Raw genomic sequence first — 6,000 nt, forward strand, 5'->3', positions numbered from 1 at the left:
AAAAAAAAAAAAAAGAAAAATGGATGGAAAAATATCAGTGCAGTAAAGGGTGTTGACAGTAGCTGGGTACGTGTACAATACTTCAATTATATCTCCTCCAGACAGATAGAGAGTATTAAGAGCTACGATAAAGTTACCCAGGAGACGTGAAAGCTTGCAGCACCAGGTATTTCCAGGAGGTCTCACATTCATGTACTGACCAGGTCCTGCCCCGTTTAGCTTCCGAGATCTGACGAGATCGGGCGAGTTCAGGATGGTGTGGCCGCAAGCCGAGATGCCTGGCTGCATGATGTCTCTTAAAGGCTGGCGGGTATTGACGGAACTGCCAGCAAAAAAAAAAAAGAAAAATAGAGGGAAAAATACCAGTGCAGCAAAGGGTGTTGAAAGTAGCCGGGTACGTGTACAATTCTTCAATTATATCTTCTCCAGACAGAAAGAGAGTATTAAGAGCTACGATGAAGTTCCCCAGGAGACGTAAAAAGCTGGCAGCACCTGGTATTTCCAGGAGGTCTCACATTTAAGTACTGACCAGGTCCTGCCCCGTTTAGCTTCCGAGATCTGACAAGATCGGGCGCGTTCAGGACGGTGTGGCCGCAAGCCGAGATGTCTGGCTGCATGATGTCTCTTAAAGGCTAGCGGGTATTGTCGGAATTTCCAGCAAAAAAAAAAAAAAAAAAAAAGAAAAATGGAGGGAAAAATATCAGTGCAGGAAAAGGTGTTCAAAGTAGCCGGGTACGTGTACAATTCTTCAATTATATCTCCTGGAGACAGAAAGAGAGTATTAAGAGCTACGATGAAGTTACCCAGGAGACGTAAAAAGCTTGCAGCACCTGGTATTTCTAGGAGGTCTCCCATCCAAGTACTGACCAGGCCCTGCCCCGTTTAGCTTCCGAGATCTGACGAGATCGGGCGCATTCAGGACTGTGTGGCCACAAGTCAAAAGGCCTGGCTGCATGATGTCTCTTAAAGGTTGGCGGGTATTGACGGAACTTCCAGCAAAAAAAAAAAAAAAAAAAAAAAAAAGAAAAATGGATGGAAAAATATCAGTGCAGCAAAGGGTGTTGACAGTAGCTGGATACATGTACAATACTTCAATTATATCTCCTCCAGACAGAGAGAGAGTATTAAGAGCTACGATAAAGTTACCCAGGAGACGTAAAAGCTTGCAGCACTAGGTATTTCCAGGAGGTCTCACTTTCATGTACTGACCAGGTCCTGCCCCGTTTAGCTTCCGAGATCTGACGAGATCGGGCGCGTTCAGGATGGTGTGGCCGCAAGTCGAGATGCCTGGCTGCATGATGTCTCTTAAAGGCTGGCGGGTATTGACGGAACTGCCAGCAAAAAAAAAAAAGAAAAATAGAGGGAAATATACCAGTGCAGCAAAGGGTGTTGAAAGTAGCCGGGTACGTGTACAATTCTTCAATTATATCTCCTGGAGACAGAAAGAGAGTATTAAGAGCTACGATGAAGTTACCCAGGAGACGTAAAAAGCTTGCAGCACCTGGTATTTCTAGGAGGTCTCCCATCCAAGTACTGACCAGGCCCTGCCCCGTTTAGCTTCCCGAGATCTGACAAGATCGGGCGCGTTCAGGATGGTGTGGCCGCAAGCCGAGATGCCTGGCTGCATGATGTCTCTTAAAGGCTGGCGGGTATTGACGGAACTGCCAGCAAAAAAAAAAAGAAAAATAGAGGGAAATATACCAGTGCAGCAAAGGGTGTTGAAAGTAGCCGGGTACGTGTACAATTCTTCAATTATATCTCCTGGAGACAGAAAGAGAGTATTAAGAGCTACGATGAAGTTACCCAGGAGACGTAAAAAGCTTGCAGCACCTGGTATTTCTAGGAGGTCTCCCATCCAAGTACTGACCAGGCCCTGCCCCGTTTAGCTTCCGAGATCTGACGAGATCGGGCGCATTCAGGACGGTGTGGCCACAAGCCGAAAGGCCTGGCTGCATGATGTCTCTTAAAGGTTGGCGGGTATTGACGGAACTTCCAGCAAAAAAAAAAAAAAAAAAAAAAAAAAAAAGAAAAATGGATGGAAAAATATCAGTGCAGCAAAGGGTATTGACAGTAGCTGGGTTCGTGTACAATTCTTCAATTATATCTCCTCCAGACAGAAAGAGAGAATTAAGAGCTACGATAAAGTTACCCAGGAGACGTAAAAGCTTGCAGCACCAGGTATTTCCAGGAGGTCTCCCATCCAAGTACTGACCAGGCCCTGCCCCGTTTAGCTTCCGAGATCTTACGAGATCGGGCACGTTCAGGACGGTGTGGCCGCAAGCCAAGAGGCCTGGCTGCATGATGTCTCTTAAAGGTTGGCGGGTATTGACGGAACTTCCAGCAAAAAAAAAAAACAAAAAAAGAAAAAAGAAAAATGGATGGAAAAATATCAGTGCAGCAAAGGGTGTTGACAGTAGCTGGATACGTGTACAATACTTCAATTATATCTCCTCCAGACAGAGAGAGAGTATTAAGAGCTACGATAAAGTTACCCAGGAGACGTAAAAGCTTGCAGCACTAGGTATTTCCAGGAGGTCTCACTTTCATGTACTGACCAGGTCCTGCCCCGTTTAGCTTCCGAGATCTGACGAGATCGGGCGCGTTCAGGATGGTGTGGCCGCAAGCCGAGATGCCTGGCTGCATGATGTCTCTTAAAGGCTGGCGGGTATTGACGGAACTGCCAGCAAAAAAAAAAAAGAAAAATGGAGGGAAATATACCAGTGCAGCAAAGGGTGTTGAAAGTAGCCGGGTACGTGTACAATTCTTCAATTATATCTCCTGGAGACAGAAAGAGAGTATTAAGAGCTACGATGAAGTTACCCAGGAGACGTAAAAAGCTTGCAGCACCTGGTATTTCTAGGAGGTCTCCCATCCAAGTACTGACCAGGCCCTGCCCCGTTTAGCTTCCCGAGATCTGACAAGATCGGGCGCGTTCAGGATGGTGTGGCCGCAAGCCGAGATGCCTGGCTGCATGATGTCTCTTAAAGGCTGGCGGGTATTGACGGAACTGCCAGCAAAAAAAAAAAGAAAAATAGAGGGAAATATACCAGTGCAGCAAAGGGTGTTGAAAGTAGCCGGGTACGTGTACAATTGTTCAATTATATCTCCTGGAGACAGAAAGAGAGTATTAAGAGCTACGATGAAGTTACCCAGGAGACGTAAAAAGCTTGCAGCACCTGGTATTTCTAGGAGGTCTCCCATCCAAGTACTGACCAGGCCCTGCCCCGTTTAGCTTCCGAGATCTGACGAGATCGGGCGCATTCAGGACGGTGTGGCCACAAGCCGAAAGGCCTGGCTGCATGATGTCTCTTAAAGGTTGGCAGGTATTGACGGAACTTCCAGCAAAAAAAAAAAAGAAAAAAAGAAAAAAGAAAATTGGATGGAAAAATATCAGTGCAGCAAAGGGTGTTGACAGTAGCTGGATACGTGTACAATACTTCAATTATATCTCCTCCAGACAGAGAGAGAGTATTAAGAGCTACGATAAAGTTTCCCAGGAGACGTAAAAGCTTGCAGCACCTGGTATTTCTAGGAGGTCTCCCATCCAAGTACTGACCAGGCCCTGCCCCATTTAGCTTCCGAGATCTGACAAGATCGGGCGCGTTCAGGATGGTGTGGCCGCAAGCCGAGATGCCTGGCTGCATGATGTCTCTTAAAGGCTGGCGGGTATTGACGAAACTGCCAGCAAAAAAAAAACGAAAAATAGAGGGAAATATACCAGTGCAGCAAAGGGTGTTGAAAGTAGCCGGGTACGTGTACAATTCTTCAATTATATCTCCTGGAGACAGAAAGAGAGTATTAAGAGCTACGATGAAGTTACCCAGGAGACGTAAAAAGCTTGCAGCACCTGGTATTTCTAGGAGGTCTCCCATCCAAGTACTGACCAGGCCCTGCCCCGTTTAGCTTCCGAGATCTGACGAGATCGGGCGCGTTCAGGACGGTGTGGCCACAAGCCGAAAGGCTTGGCTGCATGATGTCTCTTAAAGGTTGGCGGGTATTGACGGAACTTCCAGCAAAAAAAAAAAAAAAAAAATAGAAAAATGGAGGGAAAAATATCAGTGCTGGAAAGGGTGTTGAAAGTAGCCGGGTACGTGTACAATTCTTCAATTATATCTCCTGCAGACTGAAAGAGAGTATTAAGAGCTACGATAAAGTTTCCCAGGAGACGAAAAAGCTAGCAGCACCTGGTATTTCCAGGAGGTCACCCATCCAAGTACTGACCAGGACCTGCCCCGTTTAGCTTCCGAGATCTGATGAGATTGGGCGCGTTCAGGACGGTGTGGCCGCAAGACTAGAGGCCTGGCTGCATGATGTCTCTTAAAGGCTGACGGGTATTGACGGAACTTCCAGCAAAAAAAAAATGGATAAAGAAAAATGGAGGGAAAAATATCAGTGCAGCAATGGGTGTTGAAAGTAGCCGGGTACGTGTACAATACTTCAATTATATCTCCTCCAGACAGAAAGAGAGTATTAAGAGCTACGATGAACTCACCTAAAGGATTATTAGGAACACCATACTAATACTGTGTTTGACCCCCTTTCGCCTTCAGAACTGCTTTAATTCTACGTGGCATTGCTTCAACAAGGTGCTGAAAGCATTCTTTAGAAATGTTGGCCCATATTGATAGGATAGCATCTTGCAGTTGATGGAGATTTGTGGGATGCACATCCAGGGCACGAAGCTCCCGTTCCACCACATCCCAAAGATGCTCCATTGGGTTGAGATCTGGTGACTGTGGGGGCCAGTTTAGTACAGTGAACTCATTGTCATGTTCAAGAAACCAATTTGAAATGATTCGACCTTTGTGACATGGTGCATTATCCTGCTGGAAGTAGCCATCAGAGGATGGGTACATGGTGGTCAAAAAGGGATGGACATGGTCAGAAACAATGCTCAGGTAGGCCGTAGCATTTAAACGATGCCCAATTGGTACTAAGGGGCCTAAAGTGTGCCAAGAAGACATCCCCCACACCATTACACCACCACCACCAGCCTGCACAGTGGTAACAAGACATGATGGATCCATGTTCTCATTCTGTTTACGCCAAATTCTGACTCTACCATCTGAATGTCTCACCTCTTTTTCCTATTTGTAGTGGAGATGAGTGGTACCCGGTGGGGTCTTCTGCTGTTGTAGCCCATCCGCCTCAAGGTTGTACGTGTTGTGGCTTCACAAATGCTTTGCTGCATACCTCATTTGTAACTAGTGGTTATTTCAGTCAAAGTTGCTCTTCTATCAGCTTGAATCAGTCGGCCCATTCTCCTCTGACCTCTTGCATCAACAAGGCATTTTCGCCCACAGGACTGCCGCATACTGGATGTTTTTCCCTTTTCACACCATTCTTTGTAAACCCTAGAAATGGTTGTGCGTGAAAATCCCAGTAACTGAGCAGATTGTGAAATACTCAGACCGGCCCGTCTGGCACCAACAACCATGCCACGCTCAAAATTGCTTAAATCACCTTTCATTCCCATTCAGACATTCAGTTTGGAGTTCAGGAGATTGTCTTGACCAGGACCACACCCCTAAATGCATTGAAGCAACTGCCATGTGATTGGTTGATTAGATAATTGCATTAATGAGAAATTGAACAGGTGTTCCTAATAATCCTTTAGGTGAGTGTATATGTATGTATGTGTATGTATGTCCAATTGCTTTGACAATACAAATGAAATGAATTGAGAGAGAGAGAGAGAGAGAGAGAGAGAGAGAGAGAGAGAGGAATATGAGCTCCTAAAAAACATTTGTTTTTATACATAAGCGGATTTAATTTGTGATTTACAAATGAATATATAGCACTATAAACATACACAGAAGACATGGAATAGAAATCCAGAAGAAAAAGTATTCAAAAAATAATAATTTTAAGAGAAACACAAAAAGAAGAAAGCAGAGAGACAGTTCAGGAAGAAAAGTCAGAAAAGAAAAGCTGAAGACAAGAATTGGAGGTAAGAGACAAATAATTAAACAAAAAAATATGTATTAATAAAATAAATAA

At 45.0% G+C, this 6,000-nt stretch overlaps 4 non-coding genes and 9 pseudogenes across 4 annotated transcripts; all 13 read right to left on the minus strand.

Annotated features, from left to right (window-relative positions):
• Positions 1 to 151: 151 nt before the first annotated feature.
• On the minus strand, positions 152 to 270 carry LOC136734920 (uncharacterized; annotated as a pseudogene).
• Positions 271 to 480: 210 nt separating this feature from the next.
• Positions 481 to 599, minus strand: LOC136734956 (uncharacterized; annotated as a pseudogene).
• Positions 600 to 818: 219 nt separating this feature from the next.
• Positions 819 to 937, minus strand: LOC136734799 (uncharacterized; annotated as a pseudogene).
• A 223-nt stretch (positions 938 to 1,160) lies between these two features.
• On the minus strand, positions 1,161 to 1,279 carry LOC136735063 (uncharacterized; annotated as a pseudogene).
• A 210-nt stretch (positions 1,280 to 1,489) lies between these two features.
• LOC136734790 (uncharacterized) lies at positions 1,490 to 1,609 on the minus strand (annotated as a pseudogene).
• Positions 1,610 to 1,818: 209 nt separating this feature from the next.
• LOC136734579 (5S ribosomal RNA) lies at positions 1,819 to 1,937 on the minus strand. Its single transcript, XR_010810555.1, has one exon. It is a non-coding gene; the product is annotated as a 5S ribosomal RNA (ribosomal RNA).
• Positions 1,938 to 2,163: 226 nt separating this feature from the next.
• LOC136734608 (5S ribosomal RNA) lies at positions 2,164 to 2,282 on the minus strand. Its single transcript, XR_010810584.1, has one exon. It is a non-coding gene; the product is annotated as a 5S ribosomal RNA (ribosomal RNA).
• A 224-nt stretch (positions 2,283 to 2,506) lies between these two features.
• LOC136735019 (uncharacterized) lies at positions 2,507 to 2,625 on the minus strand (annotated as a pseudogene).
• Positions 2,626 to 2,835: 210 nt separating this feature from the next.
• Positions 2,836 to 2,955, minus strand: LOC136734791 (uncharacterized; annotated as a pseudogene).
• Positions 2,956 to 3,164: 209 nt separating this feature from the next.
• LOC136734580 (5S ribosomal RNA) lies at positions 3,165 to 3,283 on the minus strand. Its single transcript, XR_010810556.1, has one exon. It is a non-coding gene; the product is annotated as a 5S ribosomal RNA (ribosomal RNA).
• Positions 3,284 to 3,507: 224 nt separating this feature from the next.
• On the minus strand, positions 3,508 to 3,626 carry LOC136734727 (uncharacterized; annotated as a pseudogene).
• Positions 3,627 to 3,835: 209 nt separating this feature from the next.
• Positions 3,836 to 3,954, minus strand: LOC136734598 (5S ribosomal RNA). Its single transcript, XR_010810574.1, has one exon. It is a non-coding gene; the product is annotated as a 5S ribosomal RNA (ribosomal RNA).
• A 218-nt stretch (positions 3,955 to 4,172) lies between these two features.
• Positions 4,173 to 4,291, minus strand: LOC136734819 (uncharacterized; annotated as a pseudogene).
• Positions 4,292 to 6,000: the final 1,709 nt, after the last annotated feature.

This window comes from Amia ocellicauda, unplaced genomic scaffold (assembly GCF_036373705.1).
Source record: "Amia ocellicauda isolate fAmiCal2 unplaced genomic scaffold, fAmiCal2.hap1 HAP1_SCAFFOLD_40, whole genome shotgun sequence".
NCBI classification, from domain to species: Eukaryota; Metazoa; Chordata; class Actinopteri; order Amiiformes; family Amiidae; genus Amia; species Amia ocellicauda.